General features: G+C 33.5%; 1 long non-coding RNA gene across 1 annotated transcript; it reads right to left on the bottom strand.

Moving 5' to 3' along the window:
* LOC140006122 (uncharacterized) lies at positions 1-7,271 on the bottom strand. Its single transcript, XR_011813755.1, has 4 exons — positions 6,559-7,271; positions 4,220-4,355; positions 3,871-4,021; positions 1-837 (listed from the first exon to the last, which is right to left on the bottom strand). It is a non-coding gene; the product is annotated as an uncharacterized lncRNA (long non-coding RNA).
* Between the last annotated feature and the right edge of the window lie 18,779 nt (positions 7,272-26,050).

Raw genomic sequence — 26,050 nt, 5'->3', positions numbered from 1 at the left:
TGTTTTCACGCCACCGGGTGGAAAATGACTTCCACAACAATTTTCCTGAAGTTAATTTCCGACGGCTTCAGGACTCATGAAAAAGGAGCTGGTGAGAGTTGCAGAAGTTTTTTAACTTCTCTGTCTTTGAATGCTTTGTCAAGTGTCCTCCGTAAGACTATCAAATCTCGCTTCCACTTCCAGATCCGTACTTTGCCACAGCCAAGTTATCTCTTCTATTTGAATAAATCAACTTACAAGATTCCGCTGAACAAAGTGGACTTTTTTCATTTTCTCCTCGAAAAACAAGAAGGCCAGCCATGAAGATGATGAAGGCCGTGAAGAAGCTCAAGTTCTGGTCAAGAAAGCAGAAGAAGAAGAAGAAGAAGGCATTGTTCATTGATAACCCACCACCACCACCATGCCATTGTCAGTACCAATATTACTGTCCGCCGTATGAGCCCTCTGCTCCACCATTACCAACATCATCATCTTCATCATCATGGGTTGAGTACGATCACGAGGCTCAAGACACCGTCTATGCAAACTCTAAGTTTATCTCATTCACCTCATCAAACCCAACTCAAGTTCAAGATCCCACATTTGGTCCGCAAGACTTCGGTTCGGTTCCACAACCCAGACCGCAAGATCCTACAATGCCAGCTGCTGCCAGCATTACTTCCTATCAGCAGTACATGGTGCCAAATCCTGCTTACGGTGTTCCACTTCTACCTCAAGTTCGAAGAGAAAGGAGGGGTGGAACCTTTGGGTGCATGTTTGCCTTCAGAGCTCATTTGTTTCGTTGCTTCTTTCCATGCTTCCACATTCAGGAAGCCAAAAGGTGATCAGTTTGCTCCTCTGCATCAATGCCATCATCAGCAAGAAGCATCATGTAACGACAAAGGATTTTCCTTTGGCACAAGTCTATTGATATTTCTGGAGTATGAATCGTATAATGCCTTGCATGAATGGTGAACCGCCAGGAATTTAAGTAATAATGGTTGGCGACCTTCCCCTCTTTTTTATCTTTTGCTATCTTATTCCTTTTCTCTATACTCTTACACAAAAACATCTATGAAGATACAGAAAAATCTAGATATACAGTGAGTCTTGCCTTTTAGAAGTTTTTTCGGAGAAAAATTGATTCTTTTGCTATTTTTGGGACCGTTTTCCATTTGGAGATGGATTTTCGTTTTTGTTGAGCAATATTTTATATTTTGGCATATATTTGCTTCTGTATACATTGAATTGTTCCAGCTTATTACCAATTCGAGTTGGAAAATTCAAGAATTCATGGTGTAATATGAATAAATATTTTATAAAAATGATAATATGATTATAATGGATAGAAACTAAAATTAACTTGGAATGAAATGAATGTTTTAAGAGTAGAAAAATATTTGCAATATATCAACAAACATATCAAAAAATATTTTCATTGACAAACCAAACACCGAAAAATTATGAAAAAAGGAATTCGAAAAATATTTTCACTTAATAACCAAACACTGGAAAATTATGTGGAATGAAGTGATTTTCCAGGAAAATGACTTCGATGGAAAATATTTTCCCTAGAAAAATATTTTCAGTCCAACCAAACGGACCCTTCATCGAAGTCATTTTCCTGGAAAATCACTTCCTTCCCCATAATTTTCCAGTGTTTGGTTATTAAGTGAAAATATTTTCCAAATTCCTTTTTTCATAATTTTCCGGTATTTGGTTTGTCAATGAAAATATTTTCTGATATATTTGTTGATATGTTGCAGATATTTTTCTACTATCAAAACATTCATTTCATTACAAGCTAATTTTAGTTTCTATCCATTATAATCATATTGGCTCCGTTTGGATTTGAGAGTTTTTCAAAAACTTGTTTTTCATGTACAATGCTACAGTAAAAATTTTACAAAAACAACTTAAAAAACATCATATCCAAACAAATATTTTAAAAATAACTCCAAATATGCAAAAAATATATTAATATGTATATTAATACAAAATTAATATACAAAAATATTTATATATATAAATATTATATACAAAAAAATATTTTGTTTAATAAATATATATTTATATATAAATATTAATACAAAATATAAATATATATAATTAAATATATTTACAAATGTATTTATATTTATTTATTTAAATATATAAATATATTTAATTATATATATTTATATATATTTATATAAATTTATAAATATATTTATTTCAAATCTTTTTATAATATGTAAATTAATATATATATATATATATATTAATATGTATATTTTGATATTTATATTTCAATTATGAATATAAGATATATATAAATTATAGTAATATTAATATATTTCAATTATGTATATTAATATGTATAATATATATATTATATCAATTGAAATAAATATTATATTTTTATAATAAATATTAATATTTTGTTTAAAATATATTTATATATATTTATTTAAATATAAATATATATATCTATATATATTTATTTAAAAATATATATATATATCTATATATATTTATTTAAATATAAATATATATATCTATATATATTTATTTAAATATAAATATATATCTATATATATTTATATAAATATATATATTTATATATTTATATAAATATGTAAATATATTTATTTCAACTTTGTTTTATAATATGTATATTAATATATATTAATTTGTATATTTCAATTATGTGTATTTTATTATATATATAAATTATATTAATATTAATATGTAATTTAAATTATGCATATTAATATGTATATTATATATATTATATCAATTGAAATAAATATATGTATTATATATAAATATTAATATTTGTTTAAAATATATTTATATAAATATATAAATATATACATATCAATTTTGTTTTATAGTATGTATATTAATATATATTAATATATATATATATATTTGTATATGTATATTAAATATATAATAATATACATATTAAAAAACAAAATTGAAATAAAAATATTATATATATAAATAAATAAACATTAATATATAGAAACACAACCAGTATATATTTAAAAAGAATCTCAACAAAATTCTAAATTATAAAAATATTCAAAAATATATTTTAAAAATACCTCTAAAAACAATCCAAAAACATCTACAGTAAAAGTTTTTTATATACAAAGTTACAGTAAAGCTTTAAAAAACACCTCCAAAAACAGCTAATCCAAGCGGAGCCATTATCATTTCTATAAAATATCTATTCATATTATACCATGAATTCTTAAATTGAATTATTAATGGAATCTTGGATTTATTCATAATTTGTTAATTCTTGCTGCCGACCAATGGAGCTTTCGATTAGCAAAGTCCAAGATCAAGCATATGAGTATTTGACAGATAACAGCAAACTCGGTTCTCATGTTTCCATGGCTAGAGGTGCAGTAGAAAATGCTATGACTTCAACTAGTTCATGGTTGTGCAGGGCAATTTCTAATAGGTATTTGTTCAGATGAACAAACTAGAAAATCAAGCTTGTGCAGGGCAATTTCTAAAGTCACTGACTTGGGAAGCTGCCCTGCTTGTGTTTCATTTCGTTTGAGGAAAGATTTCAGTATATTAAGACAGAAGTATTTCCACGGTTATATTCCCTTTTCAATCAAGCAGCTGCGGCAAGAATCAGCCCGTGGCTTCACAAACTCAATGAATTCACTAAAACTTTTACAAATGGTCTAAAACCCCCAAAACTCAGCAGCCAAATTAATTCATTAGCATCAATCAAATCAGATTTAACCCTAATCAGGTAAGAACAAACTAAAACAAAAGCAACCCACAAAAATTCATTCAAATGGAACTTCAAGAATCTACACCAGTAATTCTAGACAATTTTTCAAAGGAAAAGGGAGGGAAAAAAAAACTAACAAGAGATCATACCTCTGGAAATACTTAAGGAGTCTTCACCCTTGTTGGAAATGCTATTGTAGGAACGGGAATGAGATTGTGCTTAGGCCGTCAAACAAGCTTCTGAGGCTGCATAAGCAAACGCATCCACAATGGCGGGCACAGCTCACAAACAAAAAGCAGACTGAAGAGAGAGAGAGAGAGAGAGAGAGATGGTTACCGGCCGCAATGGCAAAGTCTAGTTCCGATGACTAGAGAAATGGACCACACAAACTCACACTCACACAAACGCATCCACACGTGACCGTTGATATTGGCAGCTTTTAAAGGAAAAAAAATGAGAGAGAGAGAGAGAGAGAGAGAGAGAGAGATGATCTGTTACCTCCGAAATTGGGTCTTTGTCGGAGTTGGAGATGCCGCCTGCGAAGAAGGGATTTGTTTGCTGATGAGATGTCGCCGGAGACTTTTATCGATGGTATCGCTGGACGCTTTTATTTGCCGGAGATGAGGAGATGTCGCTGCGAAAAAGAAGACTGCTCTTTAGAAAGGAAAATAACTTCACAAAGACAGATGAGGAAGTTATTTTCCTCCTCTGGGTGTAATTTATTTTCTGTCGAAAATTATTTTCCCAAAATAATTGACAACCAAACAAAAGAAAATATGAAAAATGTTTTCCGGAAAACCTTTTTCATTCCAAACAAACAGACCCTAAAACTGAAAAAGAAACAAAGGGCTCACTTGTAAAAAAATAAAATAAAAAACGAACAACTTAAAATTAATGGCTCACTTGTAGACGGAATTCCGATTTACTAAAAGTCATAGACGTGGCAACGTAATCCTCTTCATTCGGCTGACAATTATCCCTAACAATCAATTGGAGCGGAGGGTCTACTTTGGCAATTTCATTTTCTATTTTCTCGGACATATCCAAATCTTCACTCCTTATCATGGGCTTATTCTCGATTGTTTATTATAATTAATTATAGATTTTGATTTTGAATAATTAATTTTTAAAATATTCTTAAATAATTTTATATTTTAATTATAAATTTTTTAATAATAAAAACTATTAAATGTTATAATTATCTAAAGAGCAATTTTTTCTAATTTTGATTGTTTTTTTATGATCAGTTTCTATAAAATCTAAAGCAATTGAGAATAATGCCAATGTACTCTGCCGACCGACAAATTCGGCCAGAGTACCTTAAACACCCACTCACCCCCAGCAAAAGGCCCCAGTACCGTCTCCTTTGGTTCTTTGGGGTCCATCTGTCCATGCCCTACCCTCCCTACCCTCCCTACTCACCCTACCTAACCCCTTCAACTAGAAAAGAAAAAAGTAGCCCAATCAAGAACTACAAATATTAATCATGCCTACCATTCTAAATCCAAATTATCCCTGAAAGGTAGACAAATGAAAAAAAAAAATGTGTTTAAAAAAAAAATTTTAACCAAGCAGACTGGTGCTTTTTTAGGTCTTGTGCCTAAGATCGACCAATTGAGGATCCATAAATTAAAAATAATTGTCTTCCATATCCTATTTCCTCAAACCGTTTCTTGATCTCATCCCTTCCTTGTATCATTGTTTTGAAAATCTGATCGATTCGACCCATTAGACCGTGAATCGGTTATAGCTCTGGTTCAATTCATATCTCGGATTGATTGGAGTTAAAAATCGATAAGAACCGTGTAACTAGATTGAACCATTGAATCGATAAATTTTTTTGTTATTATCTATTAAATTGAAAAAAAAAAGAATAGGCTTTTCTTAATCCTAAAGACTAATTATTGAATGCTACATCCACTCACTTTCTTCTCATTTTTTGCCTTTTATCAAGTTTGCATCTTTGTTTTCTATTTTCCTGACTTTCTTCAAATTCTAAACTTCTTTTTTTAAAAAAAATTGCAATCGCTAAATCCAAAAAACGTGAATTAAAATTTTAACTCGCAATGTCTAATTTCCATAGACATGAATTTTGTATAATTTTAGAATATTGTGGCATTTTTTGGGTTGGATTTAAGATTACTTTTTGGTAGATACAATTGATACTAAAATGAAATTTATTTGTTGTAACTTATAATTTAAAATTTTTATTTGTAAAAATCCAAATTTTTTGAAAATATTAAACATTTCATCATGTAAAGTCTTAAATTAGTCCATTGCATGTCTTATTTAGTAAATATATATTTATATAAATTATTTTTAAAAAAACTCATTGAATCAGAGTTGAATCGGTCCAAACAGTTGAACTTCGATCCGAACACCTCGTTGGTTCAATTAACGGTGGAAGTTTCAAAACATTGCCTTGTACCCAAAAAAAAATCATACTGGTGCATTTGGGTCACAAAATACGGACACTTCAAATCCTCAATCCAAGAGATTTTCGCCAAAAACTACTCGCTTTTAACATTATAATTTTCGTATTTATCAGCTCAAAACCCTTGTCCAGAATAACGTTAGCCCCCTCGAATGTTGATGTTCGAAACTGTTCAACGATGGTTCTTGTCTGTTTGTGTCTATGTGTGTGTGTATATATATATATATACATATGAAGAAAGAAAACTCCAAAAATAGGTATTTGTAGGAAGACAAATCTCTAATAAGAAGTAAAAATGTCCATTTTAATGTAGAAGGAATAGAGGCAAACATAAATAGTAGTAATAAATTAATAGTAGCAGTAATAAATTAATAATAATTGAAGACGTAAGAAAGACATTTACCTTCGTGATACCAACAATGGTCCCACTGTAATCCTGGAAGTTATGAACAGCGGTTACGACGTTAGCGGTGTTGAAGAAAGTCTGAGCGTGAGCTGCTAAGAACATGAACAAACACATCAATCCCACCCCCGGCCGGTCAATGATTCCGGTCACCGAAGCCCACATCATGATGTAGCCCAAAAAGCATTGGATTACGCCCGCCAGGATCACCACCCAGGGCTGCCGTAACCAGCTCCGTCCTTGTCCTCTCCCTCTCCGGTCGGGTACCACGGCGGAATAAAGGAATCCGGAGATGATCCCGACGTTGGCCCCGATGTCCTTGAACACTGACACGGTGTCCAAAGTGGCTTGATCGTAGCCTTGCCTTGATTTTAGGATTGGTGAGTAGATTCCGAAGGCGTACGATGCTCCGCAGCTGCACTGTATCCGTATGCTCGCCACCGCCGCTATCCATTTGCTGCCGCTGCCGCGGTGCTGATGGCGGTGGCTGTTCTCCATTTAATTCGGGCTTCTGCTTCTGGCTGTCTGAAAGTTTAAATATGTGGTCTAATCTTGGAATTTTTGTCCAGGTCTAATCTTATACTCCGCTAATAGAAAGGTTACGAGGATTGATTGCTTGTTTCTGGAGGAGAAATGCAGCGTTGGTCACTTGGTCCCCAATGTTTAATGTCTACAGGATTTTAATCCCTAAAATTTTGATAAAAAAAATTAATCTGGCCACCGATGTTTGACATCTTAAGCATTTTAGTCTTTAAAATTTCTGCAAAAACAAATTTAGTCCTCAATTTTTCCAATTTGGAACCGATTTATGACAATTGATGAATTTTCTTATTTACTGACAAAATTGGTCACGTGTGGTCACGTGTTCGTTAATTTTTTTTTTTTTTTAAAGAAGTGACTAACTTTGAAAAATAAGAATAACTCCACTTGAGTAATTAATTAACTAAGAAACTAAAAAACTTTTTTTTTTGTTAAATTATACCGGAAAATTGGGTGTTAGGGTCTTTTGCTTGGAGATGGAGAGTGAAAACAAGTTTGGAATGATGGTTTCCATTTTGTAACATAACAAATTTCATTTTTTTTTGAGCTGGTTAATCAATTAGCATTTGAGTTATTAGTCCTTCATCTTGTTTTTTTTTAAATTTTTTTTAAAATAGCAGCTATTTTGCTTCTTTACTTTTAAACTCGACTCAATGGACAAATGATTGTATGTGATTAAATTCTATCTATAATTAAGAAAATTTTTCAAATGTTCTAGATTTGCTTTCACTTGTGTGTATTTTGGACTAGATTTGTTCTTGCCAAAATTAGGGACAAAAAACCTAAAGGTGCTAAACATTAGGACCAGACTTATTTGTTGCCAAAATTTTAAGAACTAATTCTATATAGGTACTAAATATTGGAGACTAAAACTACTATAACTGGAAATATTAGGAGCTTGGAATAAGATTGAGAGATACCGGAATATATATATATATATATATATATATATATATCCTTATAATATATAAGAAGACGTTTGAAGGGTTACTGTTCATTTTTTTTCATCTGCTCTCTACAGGGGCATTTTTGTCCTTCTAGGCTTTTGCTTGTGTTTTTTGTTGGAGCTATTAGAACTGGTTGTTGCTTATTGTAAGCCATAGCCGAATGTTAGTGGAACATTGGTTGTTGTGCAGCATTAACAAGCAGCATTAATGAGATATGATGTTTATTTCTACGAGCCAGCTCATTGTCTTGTTTAATTACATTTTCATCCCTCAAAATAGTCATTGAATAGACTACATATTTTCAACTCATGTCTAACATAGTCATTTTACAGTAGCTTTTTACTTTTGCTGTCATAGACTAGAAAATTGAGCCTTCTCTTCTCCCTGTTCTATTGGTGATGCTTGTATATCTGCAGCTGCATGTATTTTCAACTCATCCGCTAGCTTCTGCTTCCTTTATTCATACTATAAACTGTAAATCATGGCTTCAACCGATGCACTTGCAGATTCAACGAATAAGAATATTGTTCGCAATCGAAGATCAAGAGAAAAATATGCTTCCTTATCAATGGAAGAAAAAGAAGCTCGTCGAGCTAAACAGAGAGAAGCTTATCAAAAGAGGAAAGCAAGGAAAGCTACTAATGGTAACTAATGGTATCTGATTCAGTTTCGCCTACATATTGTGTTAAAAGAACAATAACATAGTGGATAAGTAGTTTTTAGCTACTTCTCATGCATGCACTATTCAAGAATTCCCCCAAAAAAAATTTTTTTGAGTTAATTACCAACGGATATTAAACCTGCTTATGAGAAAGACATAGATGGAGTATGGCAGACTGGTAAAAAATTGAAAGTTTCAAGGATCTAAACAAAAACCAACTGGTAAGCTAAAGGATCTAAAGGATGCAAAGGAAAACCTAACCTAACGTTGAGATAGGTAGAATTATTGTAGCAACTAACAGCCACCAAGACAAACTACAATCACTGACTCATGCTTCTAAATTACTTTCTTGATAAATAAAGAGGAGAAAAAGTAACTTCTGAAGTTTTTGAGTGTTCTGTTTTGTTGCCTTAATACTAAATTAAAAAAAATCTTCAATAAGCAATGTAAATTATGAAAAACTTCTATATCAGGTGTAGAACTTCCAGTTGGGTGCAACTTACAGCAGAATAATGAGCACAATAACCAACAGAGTATTGCTATTAAACAGCTTCCGCAACAGGGTGGAGACAAAGAGACTAATCTACAGTAATCCGTAGCTGTAAAAAGTAATTCTCTATATAAAACCGATGCTAAATCAAGAGGCAAGCTGAAAACAACAATAAAAGAACAATAACATAGTGGATAAGCAGTTTTTAGCTACTTCTCATGCATGCACTATTCAAGAATTCCCCAAAAAAAATTGTTTTTTGAGTTAATTACCAACGGATATTAAACTTGCTTATGAGAAACACATAGATGAACTATGGCAAACTAGTGAAAAATTGAAAGTTTGAAGGATCTAAACGAGAACCAACTGATAAGCTAAAGGATCTAATGGCCAGCAAGACAAACTACAATCACTGACTCATGCTTCTAAATTGCTTTCTTCATAAATAAAAAGCAGAAAAAATAACTTCTCAAGTTTTTGAGTGTTCTGTTTTGTTGCCTTAATACTAAATTAAGAAAAATCTTCTGTAAGCAATGTAAATTATGAAAATCTTCTATATCAGGTGTACAACTTCCAGTTGGGTACGACTTACAGCAGAACAATGAGCACAATAACCAACAGAGTATTGCTATTAAACAGCTTCCGCAACAGGGAAGAGACAAAGAGACTAATCTGCAGCAATCTATAGCTGTCAAAAGTAATTCTCTATGTAAAACCAATGCTAAATCAAAAGGCAAGCTAAAAAAGGATGTTTCTGTATTTTCGACATTTGAACAAGGTATGCCTGCACAAATTGTTTCTGTTGATCTTGATCCCTATCTTTTGATGTTTACAAAACAAATGGATGATACTAATATTTCTTCAAGATATACTTTCAGTTTTGAAGTTGTTTGATTCCATGAACAAGTGCAATTGAAAGGGGACTAAGTATGCTGAAGCTGTCGGACGCTCAAATAGTCAGGATCGGACGTCCGAAAGGATGAAGAACATCAAGAAGGAAACTCTGTCGGACGCTTGTAAGGAAGCATCGGACGTCCTGAAGGATCGGACGCATGCTTCGGACGCACATCAATCTCATCGGACGTCCTAAAAATTCCACGAAGATTTGATAACTCTCTGGACGACGTTCGGACACAAAAGCTCGGACGATAAAATCCCATCGGACGTCCGAACGACAACTTGGCTGATTTTCGGACGATGGGATCGGACGGTGATTAATCTGTCGGACGTCCGACGTCCCCAACGGCTAGTTGACTGTTCAGCTACTTTCTATCCGTTGGATGCTTTAATGAGGCACTTTCTTGGTCCTATATAAATAGTGGTTGGTCAGATACTTCAGATAACTTTTGCACACTGAAGATACAAAAGATCTAGAGAGATTTTAGTGAGAAAATACTCCAAAAAGAAGATTTGTAGTCTTAGTGGTGTGAGGTTCTTTGTAAGCTTTTCATTTGTGAGTGAATTCTTCATGAGTGTAGCTCTGTGAGGGTTGTCCTGAGGGATTGTAAAACGTCCTGGCTTGACCGAGTGGAGTTCGGGGCAAGGAGGAGGTGAACCTTCCTTTGTACACAAGAGTGATTGTAATTCATCAACTTGAAGTAGCTTGTTTGAATTAATCTACAAGTTCAAGAGGAGCTGTGTAGTAAATTGGTTTGCAATCCTTTCCTTTTATTTATTGTTACGTTTTTTATCTTTAAATTGTTTATCTCTTCTACTCCCAAGCAGTTTTGCTTTCTTGTTCATTGTCTCATTGGTTGTCTTCGGGCCTTACAATTGGTATCAGAGCTTGGTCTCCTTGAGATCAAGCTTAACCGCTTAGAGTAAAGATCATGGCAACCATAAAAGTTTCCTTTTTAGAAGGGCAATCTATTGATAGACCACCTATGTTTAATGGTTCTCATTTTAGCATGTGGAAACAAAGAATGATGATTTTCTTTCAATCCGTTTATATTGAATTATGGTATGTGGTAGAAGATGGTCCTTATGAAGCTAGAATAGTTGATTCTACCACTAATTTGAGTAGATTAAAGACTAGACAAGAATTGAATGAAAAAGACAAGAGATACCTTTCTTTGAATGCCAAGGCCATGTATATATTGTACAATGCATTAGATGTAAATGAATCTAGTAGGATTAAAGGTTGTAAATCAGCTAAAGATATTTGGGATAAATTGTATGTATTTCATGAAGGTAACCAAGATATTAAAGAACAAAAGAAATCTTTGCTTGTTTCTCAATATGAATTTTTCAAAATGCATCCTCTTGAAAATGTTGATAAGATGTGTAGTAGATTTTGTGACATTATTCAAAATCTTAAATTGCTTGGAAAAGAATATTCTTTGGGTGAGAAAAATAGAAAGATTTTGAATGCCTTGCCAAAAGAATGGGAAAACAAAATAAATGCTATAGAAGAGGCAAAGGATTTAAATTCTATGTCCATTGAATCTCTTGTGAATTTCCTAACCTCTTATGAATTAAAGCTGAAATTCAAAGTGCAAGAGGAAGAAAATGCAAGAATGTATAAGAGAGGCATAGCTTTTAAGGCATCTCAAGTGGGGGATAACCCATCCTTCATGGGTAATGAAAACATGAAAGTGGACAATGATATAACTCCTCACATCAAATGTTTCAAGAAGATCTTCAACAAGAGAAGTTCAAGAGGAGATTGCAAAATTACATGGGATGAATGCAATTCAAAAAGAGAAAAAGAAGAGTTGGCCCAAATGGCACTAATGGCCATTGGAGATGATGAGGTAACATCTTATAACTCTCAAGTTGAAAGTGATGAAGAAACTGATGATGATATTGAATCTTTCATTATAAAAGTGCATGATAGTTTGAAACAGTCCTATGCTAGAAACAAGGGGTTAAAACAGAAAATTAGTTTTTTGCTTCGAGATAATGCAAATCTTTTTCAACAAAATAAAAAGTTGAAAGCTGAAAATGATTACTTCAAAAAGAGTGAGACTGCTTTACATTTTGAACTTGATAGAAAAACAAAACTTTGTGATTTGTTCAAAAAGGAACAAGGTGATTTGAAAAGAAGAATGGATGGTCTAAATGAGTTGCTTAAACACAAGAAACAAGTCTGTTTTCAAAAGAATAGGTTGAATTCTAATTCCAACGAATTTACTATCCATAGGAGAAGACAAGTAAGATTTATTAAACCTGTTCATGTAGATAACTCTTTGGTTATGTGTAATTTTTGTTGTCAAAAAGGTCACATGAAAAGTGATTGTTATGTGAGAAAGAATATGAGAAGAGGCATGAAATGCATGTGGATAGTTAGACATGATGCTAACTTTAACAAATAGGAGATTTTGTTAATCATTGCAGTGATTCTTGTTCACAATATTTTTTTTTTCTTTTGATATTTCCGATACTTTGATCTGTGTTTTCGCTGATATTTTTGAATACTACTGAATTTGTATGGTGTCAAAAAGGGAGAGAAAAGAACTATTCTGATCTAACGATGATTTGCTAATTTCTCTGTGATATGTTGGTATGTTGGTATTGCTGAATTCTGGTATCATTTCTCTGTTTTGTTTTGAATATTGGATTCTCTGTTATTATTGTTGGATTATGGTTGTTGGGTATTACTCTCATCTTATGATAACAAAAAGGGGGAGAAACGGATGCTATGTGTTAGGGGGAGTTCTTCTAAAATTATAAGTTTGGTTGCAATGAGTGAGGGGGAGTCTATGCTCATATGCTCAATCTTTTTTCCTTCCTTCCATCCATTGTTTTGTCATCATCAAAAAGGGGGAGAATGTTGATCTTGATCCCTATCTTTTGATGTTTACAAAACAAATGGATGATACTAATATTTCTTCAAAATATACTTTCAGTTTTGAAGTTGTTTGATTCCATGAACAAGTGCAATTGAAAGGGGACTAAGTATGCTGAAGCTGTCGGACGCTCAAATAGTCAGGATCGGACGTCCGAAAGGATGAAGAACATCAAGAAGGAAACTCTGTCGGATGCTTGTAAGGAAGTATCAGACGTCCTGAAGGATCGGACGCATGCTTTGGACGCACATCAATCTCATCGGACGTCCTAAAAATTCCACGAAGATTTGATAACTCTCTGGACGACGTTCGGACACAAAAGCTCGGACGATAAAATCCCATCGGACGTCCGAACGACAACTTGGCTGATTTTCGGACGATGGGATCAGACGGTGATTAATCTGTCGGACGTCCGACGTCCCCAACGGCTAGTTGACTGTTCAGCTACTTTCTATCCGTTGGATGCTTTAATGAGGCACTTTCTTGGTCCTATATAAATAGTGGTTGGTCAGATACTTCAGATAACTTTTGCACACTGAAGATACAAAAGATCTAGAGAGATTTTAGTGAGAAAATACTCCAAAAAGAAGATTTGTAGTCTTAGTGGTGTGAGGTTCTTTGTAAGCTTTTCATTTGTGAGTGAATTCTTCATGAGTGTAGCTCTGTGAGGGTTGTCCTGAGGGATTGTAAAACGTCCTGGCTTGACCGAGTGGAGTTCGGGGCAAGGAGGAGGTGAACCTTCCTTTGTACACAAGAGTGATTGTAATTCATCAACTTGAAGTAGCTTGTTTGAATTAATCTACAAGTTCAAGAGGAGCTGTGTAGTAAATTGGTTTGCAATCCTTTCCTTTTATTTATTGTTACGTTTTTTATCTTTAAATTGTTTATCTCTTCTACTCCCAAGCAGTTTTGCTTTCTTGTTCATTGTCTCATTGGTTGTCTTCGGGCCTTACAATTGGTATCAGAGCTTGGTCTCCTTGAGATCAAGCTTAACCGCTTAGAGTAAAGATCATGGCAACCATAAAAGTTTCCTTTTTAGAAGGGCAATCTATTGATAGACCACCTATGTTTAATGGTTCTCATTTTAGCATGTGGAAACAAAGAATGATGATTTTCTTTCAATCCGTTTATATTGAATTATGGTATGTGGTAGAAGATGGTCCTTATGAAGCTAGAATAGTTGATTCTACCACTAATTTGAGTAGATTAAAGACTAGACAAGAATTGAATGAAAAAGACAAGAGATACCTTTCTTTGAATGCCAAGGCCATGTATATATTGTACAATGCATTAGATGTAAATGAATCTAGTAGGATTAAAGGTTGTAAATCAGCTAAAGATATTTGGGATAAATTGTATGTATTTCATGAAGGTAACCAAGATATTAAAGAACAAAAGAAATCTTTGCTTGTTTCTCAATATGAATTTTTCAAAATGCATCCTCTTGAAAATGTTGATAAGATGTGTAGTAGATTTTGTGACATTATTCAAAATCTTAAATTGCTTGGAAAAGAATATTCTTTGGGTGAGAAAAATAGAAAGATTTTGAATGCCTTGCCAAAAGAATGGGAAAACAAAATAAATGCTATAGAAGAGGCAAAGGATTTAAATTCTATGTCCATTGAATCTCTTGTGAATTTCCTAACCTCTTATGAATTAAAGCTGAAATTCAAAGTGCAAGAGGAAGAAAATGCAAGAATGTATAAGAGAGGCATAGCTTTTAAGGCATCTCAAGTGGGGGATAACCCATCCTTCATGGGTAATGAAAACATGAAAGTGGACAATGATATAACTCCTCACATCAAATGTTTCAAGAAGATCTTCAACAAGAGAAGTTCAAGAGGAGATTGCAAAATTACATGGGATGAATGCAATTCAAAAAGAGAAAAAGAAGAGTTGGCCCAAATGGCACTAATGGCCATTGGAGATGATGAGGTAACATCTTATAACTCTCAAGTTGAAAGTGATGAAGAAACTGATGATGATATTGAATCTTTCATTATAAAAGTGCATGATAGTTTGAAACAGTCCTATGCTAGAAACAAGGGGTTAAAACAGAAAATTAGTTTTTTGCTTCGAGATAATGCAAATCTTTTTCAACAAAATAAAAAGTTGAAAGCTGAAAATGATTACTTCAAAAAGAGTGAGACTGCTTTACATTTTGAACTTGATAGAAAAACAAAACTTTGTGATTTGTTCAAAAAGGAACAAGGTGATTTGAAAAGAAGAATGGATGGTCTAAATGAGTTGCTTAAACACAAGAAACAAGTCTGTTTTCAAAAGAATAGGTTGAATTCTAATTCCAACGAATTTACTATCCATAGGAGAAGACAAGTAAGATTTATTAAACCTGTTCATGTAGATAACTCTTTGGTTATGTGTAATTTTTGTTGTCAAAAAGGTCACATGAAAAGTGATTGTTATGTGAGAAAGAATATGAGAAGAGGCATGAAATGCATGTGGATAGTTAGACATGATGCTAACTTTAACAAATAGGAGATTTTGTTAATCATTGCAGTGATTCTTGTTCACAATATTTTTTTTTTCTTTTGATATTTCCGATACTTTGATCTGTGTTTTCGCTGATATTTTTGAATACTACTGAATTTGTATGGTGTCAAAAAGGGAGAGAAAAGAACTATTCTGATCTAACGATGATTTGCTAATTTCTCTGTGATATGTTGGTATGTTGGTATTGCTGAATTCTGGTATCATTTCTCTGTTTTGTTTTGAATATTGGATTCTCTGTTATTATTGTTGGATTATGGTTGTTGGGTATTACTCTCATCTTATGATAACAAAAAGGGGGAGAAACGGATGCTATGTGTTAGGGGGAGTTCTTCTAAAATTATAAGTTTGGTTGCAATGAGTGAGGGGGAGTCTATGCTCATATGCTCAATCTTTTTTCCTTCCTTCCATCCATTGTTTTGTCATCATCAAAAAGGGGGAGAATGTTGATCTTGATCCCTATCTTTTGATGTTTACAAAACAAATGGATGATACTAATATTTCTTCAAAATATACTTTCAGTTTTGAAGTTGTTTGATTCCATGAACAAGTGCAATTGAAAGGGGACTAAGTATGCTGAAGCTGTCGGACGCTCAAATAGTCAGGATCGGACGTCCGAAAGGATGAAGAACATCAAGAAGGAAACTCTGTCGGATGCTTGTAAGGAAGTATCAGACGTCCTGAAGGATCGGACGCATGCTTTGGACGCACATCAATCTCATCGGACGTCCTAAAAATTCCACGAAGATTTGATAACTCTCTGGACGACGTTCGGACACAAAAGCTCGGACGATAAAATCCCATCGGACGTCCGAACGACAACTTGGCTGATTTTCGGACGATGGGATCAGACGGTGATTAATCTGTCGGACGTCCGACGTCCCCAACGGCTAGTTGACTGTTCAGCTACTTTCTATCCGTTGGATGCTTTAATGAGGCACTTTCTTGGTCCTATATAAATAGTGGTTGGTCAGATATTTCAGATAACTTTTGCACACTGAAGATACAAAAGATCTAGAGAGATTTTAGTGAGAAAATACTCCAAAAAGAAGATTTGTAGTCTTAGTGGTGTGAGGTTCTTTGTAAGCTTTTCATTTGTGAGTGAATTCTTCATGAGTGTAGCTCTGTGAGGGTTGTCCTGAGGGATTGTAAAACGTCCTGGCTTGACCGAGTGGAGTTCGGGGCAAGGAGGAGGTGAACCTTCCTTTGTACACAAGAGTGATTGTAATTCATCAACTTGAAGTAGCTTGTTTGAATTAATCTACAAGTTCAAGAGGAGCTGTGTAGTAAATTGGTTTGCAATCCTTTCCTTTTATTTATTGTTACGCTTTTGATCTTTAAATTGTTTATCTCTTCTACTCCCAAGCAGTTTTGCTTTCTTGTTCATTGTCTCATTGGTTGTCTTCGGGCCTTACAGTTTCTGTATTCTATGTTTACACAAGCAATTTTTGACATTTAAACATTTTTTTTTGTTCTTGTATGTTTATAATGTATTATTTTATCTTATGTTCATATAGGTTCTTCATCAAAAAAGTCGCCCATATATAAATGCAGAAGAATCAATAAACTAAATGTGCCAAGTATATTTTGTTATAATCATATTTATCAGTCTATGTTTCATATAACAAATTTTATGCTTTTATCTGCTAGGTGATCCTCTTATATGTGATAGCTGCTCTAATTTCTTGCATGAAACAGTTGATGATCTTGCAGGTTGAACTCCTTAATCCTATTTTTACAAATATTTGTCCAGTGTTGTTTGGTCAGTGAATTTGATTTATGTTCTTACACATTCTTATTTGCTTAATCAGGTATATCAATGACAGTAGGCAGTGAGCCAGTGGAAACCAATGTTTCTAATGCCATCAAAAATCATCCAAAAGGTATGTATAACTAAAATGTATCTGAAAATATTGCAGAAGTTATATACTCTGATCAGGAGCATAATCGTTTTTACCTCCTGACTAGCCACATTATTGTTCTGTAGGCAAAAGCTCAAGCCAAAGGAGATCAGGTATCCGAGCAAACAAGACTTACATGCAAAACAAAAGTGTCATTCCTATGTATTCATATACAAATATTTATAGTTCTTTCATATGCACATAACATAGTGATAAAATGCTTTGTATTCCTATTATTCTACAGTATCTAAAAATGCAGCTGGTGTAGAGGCTCTGAATTTCATTAGCCATAACGCAGACCATATGCCTGATGCATCAAATTGTAAATATTGTGGAGCGAAAAAATTCTACTCAGAGACAGCAAACTTTTGCTGTTCTGATGGCGAAGTTCTACTCCATGAAAATAAGTTACCTGATATATTAATTGAACTTTTTACTGGACAGAGTGAAGAAGCTATACATTTCCGAACCTATGTCAGGACCTATAATAGCATGTTTGCATTTACTTCCTTTGGTGTTCACTATGACAAATCCCTTTGCAAGAGGACTAACGGAATCTATACATTCAAGATACAAGGTCAAACACTCCATTTCATCAATGAACTAATACCGCATGGAGGATCAGGAATGTATCTTCAACTTTATTTCCATGACACAGAACATGAAATTCAGAATCGATTAGCAATATCAGAAAGGCTGACCGAAAGAATTGTAGTGAAGCCAATGGAAGTAATGAAAGACAATCCATATGCTTGCTTCTTCAGGAGTTTGAGAAATGTTCCAAACCTGGACTCATATCAGATAGTATTAAAATCTCACTCCGACAACGACCAGCGAGTGTTTAATAAACCCACTGTATCTCAAGTTGCAGCTTTATGGGTTGAAGGAGACAACACTAATCAAGGTTATTCTAGACACATATAGATATATACAAAAGAAGGACACAGTCACCGCATTCAATATTACTACGGCTGCTATGACCCTCTTCAGTATCCACTGCTTTTTCCATTTGGAGAAACTGGATGGCATCCGGGTATACAAAGATCAGGAAGAGATAATCCAAAAAAGCGCAAAAGAAAGACTACGAAACATTCATGTACAGCTACATTGTCCAGCTTTAAGTCGTCAGAAGAAATGATTGATCTTGAAGATGAAGGTAACACATTTATACCATTCATTATATATAGTTGTATTTAATTGCAGTAATCTCTTCTTTGACAAATATTCTAAATCTTACAGCTTACAAGGCATATGAAAACTCCAAGAAATATGTATCCATGAGAGAGTATTATGCATATAAATTTCAGATGAGAAAAAAAATTGGGCCAAATATTTTAAATGCTGGAAGAGCTTTGCAACAATATTCAGTTGACATATATGTTAAAATAGAGACACAAAGACTAGATTTTTATCGAAGTAGACAACAACAAATATTTCGAGAGCAGCTACAAGGAATTATGGACAGCGTAATACAGGGGCAAGAAAATGGATTTCAGATCGGACAGCAAGTAATATTGCCTACATCATTCATTGGAGGTCCTAGAGATATGAAAAAAAATGTATCTTGATGCTATGGCTTTAGTTCAGAAATTTGGGAAGCGAGATCTTTTTATAACCATGACTTGCAATCAATCATGGCCAGAGATTAAAGAAAATCTGTTACAATCAGATGAAGCACAAAATAGGCCTAATCTTATTGCTCGTGTGTTTCATGCAAAGTTAGAAATTATGAAAGAAGAGCTGTTCAAGAAGCAAATATTTGGAGAAGTAGCAGCATATATATGTATCCATGAGAGAGTATTATGCATATAAATTTCAGATGAGAAAAAAAATTGGGCCAAATATTTTAAATGCTGGAAGAGCTTTGCAACAATATTCAGTTGACATATATGTTAAAATAGAGACACAAAGACTAGATTTTTATCGAAGTAGACAACAACAAATATTTCGAGAGCAGCTACAAGGAATTATGGACAGCGTAATACAGGGGCAAGAAAATGGATTTCAGATCGGACAGCAAGTAATATTGCCTACATCATTCATTGGAGGTCCTAGAGATATGAAAAAAAATGTATCTTGATGCTATGGCTTTAGTTCAGAAATTTGGGAAGCGAGATCTTTTTATAACCATGACTTGCAATCAATCATGGCCAGAGATTAAAGAAAATCTGTTACAATCAGATGAAGCACAAAATAGGCCTAATCTTATTGCTTTTGTGTTTCATGCAAAGTTAGAAATTATGAAAGAAGAGCTGTTCAAGAAGCAAATATTTGGAGAAGTAGCAGCATATACTTATGTTATAGAATTTCAAAAACGCGGTTTGCCTCATGCTCACTTTTTGATTATCCTGAAGCCTGCTTTCAAATTATATACAACAGAAGATTATGATCGTATAATTTCTGCAAAAATACCCGATGAAGCACAAAATGAGCATCTATTTAGAATGGTCAAGAAACATATGATGCATGGACCATGTGGCGAGAAAAAACCTGATAATGTATGTATGCAGGGTGCATCAAAGAAGTCTTGCAAGAATAATTATCCAAAAGCATGGGCAGAAAAAACTACACATTCTCAAAATTCGTATCCAACATACAGAAGAAGAAATGTTGGGAAAAAAATTTTGGCTCGGGGACACTACTTAGACAATAGATGGGTAGTGCCATACAATGCTTATCTGTTGGCTAAATTCAATTGCCATATAAATGTAGAAATTTGCTCCACAATTAAGGCTGTCAAGTATATGTATAAGTATATATACAAAGGCCATGCAAGGATACATTTTCAAGTGAATTCAGATAATGGAGCAAATCCCCTATTGATGAAATCAAACAATATCAGTCAGCACGGTGGGTATGTGCACCTGAAGCAATGTGCAAAATATACAGATTTCATCTTTATGAAATGCAGCCTGCTGTAATACAACTTCAGCTTCACCTAGAAAACTTTCAATCTTTGCTGTTTCGACCAAATGATAGTCTTGACAATATATTAAGTAACAAGTTTGCAAAAAGAACTATGCTCACCCAATTTTTTAGAAATGAATGCTACAGATGATTTTGCAAAAAGTCTCAAATGTACCTACAAAGAGTTTCCTGAGCATTTTGTGTGTTATCCAAGTTCCAAATCTTGGCAACCTAGAAAAAAAAAAGATTCTATCGGTAGAGCTGTTGCAGCAAATCCCCTAGAAGGTGAACGGTATTTCCTAAGACTCCTTTGACTGCATGTTAGAAGTCCAACTTCTTATGATGATTTAAAAACTGTAAATGGAGTACATGTTACTACATTTCGCGAAGCAACTGCATTTAGAGGATATTTAGAATCAAATAACTCACAAGAACAATATCTAGAAGAAGCTGCCCTTTATCATATGCCATATAGCCTAAGAAGGTTGTTTGCAACATTGTTGGTATATTTTACCCCCCTCAAACCCAAGAACCCTATGGCTGAAATTTGAAGAATCGTTGTCTGAAGATTACAATAGAGTCCCAAATTTAACCAAAAATGATATTCAATTTAAAGTTCTGCATCAAATAAGCAATTTTTTAGAGTCTATGGGTCGTAACATAAACAACTATGGGCTGGTGCCAAGAGTACTAAAATTCCATGACTCAAACACAGATGTAAGAGATACAATTAGTGAAACAGAGATTAAAGTTTCAGAGGATGACTTGATATCAATTACTAAACTCAATCCTGGTCAAAAAGCAGCTTTTGATACTATAATGCAGGCATTATACATTAAAAAAAAGGATGTTTCTTTATAGATGGACCAGGTGACACAGGAAAAACATTTCTTTATCGAGCGTTATTAGCTGAAGTACGATCAAAAGGCTTTATAGCATTAGCTACTGCTTCTTGTGGAGTTGCAGCATCAATATCACCAGGAGGTAGAACAGTGCACTCTCGATTCAAGATTCCAATTGATATGAATTCAGTCAATATGTGTAAAATTAGTAAACAAAGTGCACTTGCTAAACTAATTGAAGCAGCTAAACTCATCATTTGGGATGAAGCTCCAATGGTACACAAAACCGGTATAGAAGGTGTGGATGCACTACTAAAAGATTTAATGGGTTCTTCTGAGTTATTTGGCTCAAAAGTTATGATTTTTGGTGGTGACTTTAGACAAGTTCTCCCTGTTGTCACTAAAGGTTCAAAGGAAAATTTTGTACAAGCTAGCTTAGTAACTTCATACATTTGGCCACAGCTTCATAAACTATACCTCACAGATAATATGAGAGCAATATCAGACCCAGAATTCACAGATTACCGTCTCCGAATAGGAAATGGACTAGAACCAACAATTCAAGGGTTAAAAGTAAAGATTCCTCTCCCACTACTAATACCATACAAAAGTGAAACAGAATCAATTTTTGAACTTATCAAAACAGTTTACCCTGATTTAAGTGCTTTTTCCAAGGATGATTTTTCATGGTAAATCGAACAATCCTTACTACAAAAAATGAATTTGTTGATGTGTTAAACAACTTGTTAATTAACATTTTTCCAGGTGAGACTCAAGAATATATTAGTCGTGATAAAACACTTGACATTTCAGAACAAGGCCTATTTGAAGATTTTCTCAACAGCTTAACACCCAATGGTTCCCCCTCCCCACAACCTTATCCTAAAACCAAATTGCCGAATAATTCTTCTCAGAAACATTGATCCCCCAGAAGGTTTATGCAATGGAACAAGGCTAATATGTAAATCTTTTACTAACAATTTATTGATGCAGTTATAAGTGCTGGAGAATTCAAAGGCAAACAAGTCTTTTTACATAGAATATGTTTCCGAATAGAAAATAATCCTGATTGCCCGATGTCATTTGAAAGAGTTCAATTTCCAGTGCGTCTATGCTTTGCAATGACAATCAATAAAGCTCAAGGTCAAACCTTAGATTTTGTTGGTATATACTTACGTGAACTAGTTTTTTCACATGGCCAACTATATGTTGCTTTATCAAGAGCAAAAGGCAGCAATTGTGTAAAGATTCTTATACAGCCTTCTCCCTTTGATCCAACAGTTGACTATGCTACCAATAACATAGTATACAAAGATATTTTAGAGCTTGCAAGTCATCACCTTTCATAATTATTGATTATAAGATTGTGAGATTCATATTCATTGCACTTATTTCCCCTACCTTTTCTACATAGCTATATACCTGCTCTAATCAAAGCTTAACACCCAATTATTTGTTGTGCACTGCTGCAGATTTCACTTGCTTTTATACTTAGCAGATTTCACTGACAACTCATGCTTAACTTTTTTGTAAAAAAATACTTATTTTTCAATACTGCTTCAATTTTTCAGCCAACTGATGTCTCAGTATATGTAATAAGAAAATTCTTGTATTAAGATATAGCATTAAGTAAAGCTTATGCTTCATTGATAATGCAAATAATGTTAAATCTTTCGCAAATACTGCTTCATTTTTGAGCTACCTTATACTTTTACAAATGTCCTTAAGAAATATTCAAAAAACAAAGGTTAGTGTTCATTACATTTGATCTCCTCTCATCAGGGCCATTTTTGTTGTTGCAATGTCTTAGTTGACCTTTTTCTTACAACTCGTACAAGTAATTACTGCTTTTGTTGACAGAATATCTTTTTTATACCACAATATTAGTTATTGCTAAACTCTCATGATACTGCTCTTATTACTCATTCTTATAGTTATAGATTTAGAAAATTCATTATGTATTAACATTACTCATTCTTGTAGTTGAATGTACAGAACACTGATTATGAATTAATATTACTCATTCTTCTAATTCTATATTCAAAAAATTCATTGCTCAGTGTTTATCATTTTGCAGTGAGACTGTATATGAAGATGAAGAGTTTGATGAGACTCAGAGACAACTAGCTGCACTACTAGCCTCAAAGATTCAAAGATGCTTTTCCTGTATCTTTAATTCTCTTCTTATCTATTTTATATAACAAATTGCAAAATAGAAATAGTGATTTGCTTTACTTTAATATTTATCACTAAAGAAACTCGAAATCCTTATAAACTTTTCTTTTAAACCTCACTTCTACAGAGTACTCATCTGCTTCATTAATATATTAGTCATTTTACCAGCTTATGTATAATGCATTTCAAGAACAGGAAGCCTAAGTTCTTTTGCTTTCATATTCATTCATTATTTATAACAAATCTCTATTTCCCCTGTCAGATCTTTTGTTATTTAGATGAACTAAATCACTCATTGTTCTATACCTTTGGACTTGAGCTTCTATTCAATGTATCAGAAGATTTAGATTATGTATGAACTATTCTAGGTGCTATATTATTGTTCAGTTCTGCCTCCTAAATTTGTTCAGGATTATTATGTATTGTACTTATAACAAAATAAATCATGGTTGAATAACTACTAATCTTGGAGTGTAAAGTGCCACTAATATTATATAACTTAACTATGCATTTCTTTTTAACCATCACATCAACTTATTACATATTTTTTTCTACTATATCGTTTTGTGTCTTAACTAAAGCTATACATGAATGTATATAAACTTCTGAAACGCTAGATTACACTACAGTTTTCAACTTTTTCTCATTATCTCATTTTTCAGTTTCCCTGTAGGTATATAACCAACACAATTGTAGTGATGTCTCTCGCAATTTTATCACCTCTAGAAAATATCAGCATCAGGTAATTATATCCACGTAATTCATTCTTGTTAACCTTATTCCAAATTCTAAAGAATGTTGATGCAAAAACTGCCATTGCCTGATTGTTTAAGCATATGTCAGCTTCTCATGCTTTTGGATACACCAAAAGACACTGCCACTGTATTTGACAAACTCTTAAGAACAGAAGGCAAAATTGATGCTTTATTGGGAACTTCAAATAGCATTTGACCTTGTAAACAATGAACACCAAGCTTTTCTTTTGAAAGTTAAGCTACATCCTTCATGACTAAATACCACATCAGAAGATATTCAGATAACAGATGGTAATCATAATTCTGAAAGAAATGTCTCCCACACAGATCCAAAGGAAACTATTTATGCTGATAGATTATGAAAAATAAAAGGACTACTGCCTGGACAGACTTGTATACAATTCACATTGCAATTCTTATACAATTCACATTGCATAATAATAAAAAATGTAATATCTATCTAATAGCAGTAATACGAGTTATTGACAGAAACCATCTACAACAACGAAAATCAGCTCCCTAGCAACTCCCTATTTGTCACACAGTGGAGCTGATGATTTTTGTCACACAGTGGAGCTCTTTATTTGTCACTAATAGCTCCTTATTGGTTCAGGTTGTCTACTTATCCTAAATAAATTCTGCTCTCTTTTTACATCTAACTTAATTTTCTTCTTCTCTATACATTTAATATAATCCTTGAACAATATATTTTGTTCTTGGGATTACTTCCTAAATTCAAAATTTGCACCAAGCTTTAATCTTGATACAATCTTTGCATGCAGATTTTCTCCCTTTTTTTTGGTGGCTTATAAGGAAAAAAACAACAATTTGATTAGTATTCATTTACCTTCAATTTCGACCATGCAGCAAAAGGTGATGCTAACGACCAGGCTAATAACAGAAGCGGCCATTACTGATCTCTACCGCAGCCTCATCCCCAAAAGCATCAGCATTGCAAACTTGAGATGTTCATCTCGACCTAACACTTTTTTGGCAGTTTCTGAGCTCATCAAAACTGTGGACAAGAAACGCAAAATTTTAGGCCATAAATCTCCACAATATCAGATATACTTGAATCATCTTCCTAGCAATGATTTCAACACCATTTTGAAGTCTATGCCACAGTTTCAAGAAAAACTGAAGATGCAGATGGAAGAGATTAAAGTTTCATTCTACCAATGGCTTTTCCCCACCAAAAAACTTCACTTGTTCACTCATCTAATAGTCTTCAATGGTTGTCTCAAGCATGTTTTCTCTTCCTTTCTTTTTTTCGCTTGATTTCAAGTTTACAATTTTTTTTAAAGCCAAACTTAAATAATGCTGGTTTTACTCCTTAGGTTCCTGAATTCGAAGAGATTAATCAAGGAAACATTTATATGGCAAGTTCAAGTCCTTCAAGCGTGATAAGGGCATATGTCAAGCAATTTGAGAAGAATTTCTCAACATTTCTGAGCTGCCAAGCAAAGGTGGTTTAGGGTTTAATTGTGAATTAGAGGTAAATGCAATTCGTTAATTGTTTTGACGAATTAAAATGATCCAGTTATTGATCGCACACATTGACCAGGAAAGGGTTTGACTTCTTTACTTTGCAATTGAAAAGGTAGGCTTATGATTATAGCTAATTAGTGCTTGCTGGGGATGTTTAATTGTCTAAAGAATAGGGAAGTGCAAATTCAAGGGCATCCTAGAACACACAAATATCTGTTTTGGAAAGTTTTAGATATAACATTGTAACGTTAGTTAATGATTTCTAATTTTTAGAAATAATATCAGAAACACTGCATACGCGCAACTGTTATTTCTAATTTATTAGTTCAAGAATCTAGATTTATTGAACAAAAAAGAAGCGATTGCCTTGTGGTATTGGTAATTAAGTTGATTTAAAAAATAAATTTCAGCATTTGTCTTTTCGCTTGTTAAGTGTAAACTAAGAAAAAGGGAGAGAAAATACTCTTCTACATATCTTTGAACTACACAA

The sequence above is a fragment of the Coffea arabica genome, chromosome 4e, assembly GCF_036785885.1.
Source record: "Coffea arabica cultivar ET-39 chromosome 4e, Coffea Arabica ET-39 HiFi, whole genome shotgun sequence".
Taxonomy (NCBI): domain Eukaryota; kingdom Viridiplantae; phylum Streptophyta; class Magnoliopsida; order Gentianales; family Rubiaceae; genus Coffea; species Coffea arabica.
Note: the sequence above shows the minus strand (reverse complement) of the source record. Positions and strands in the feature narration are given on the sequence as shown.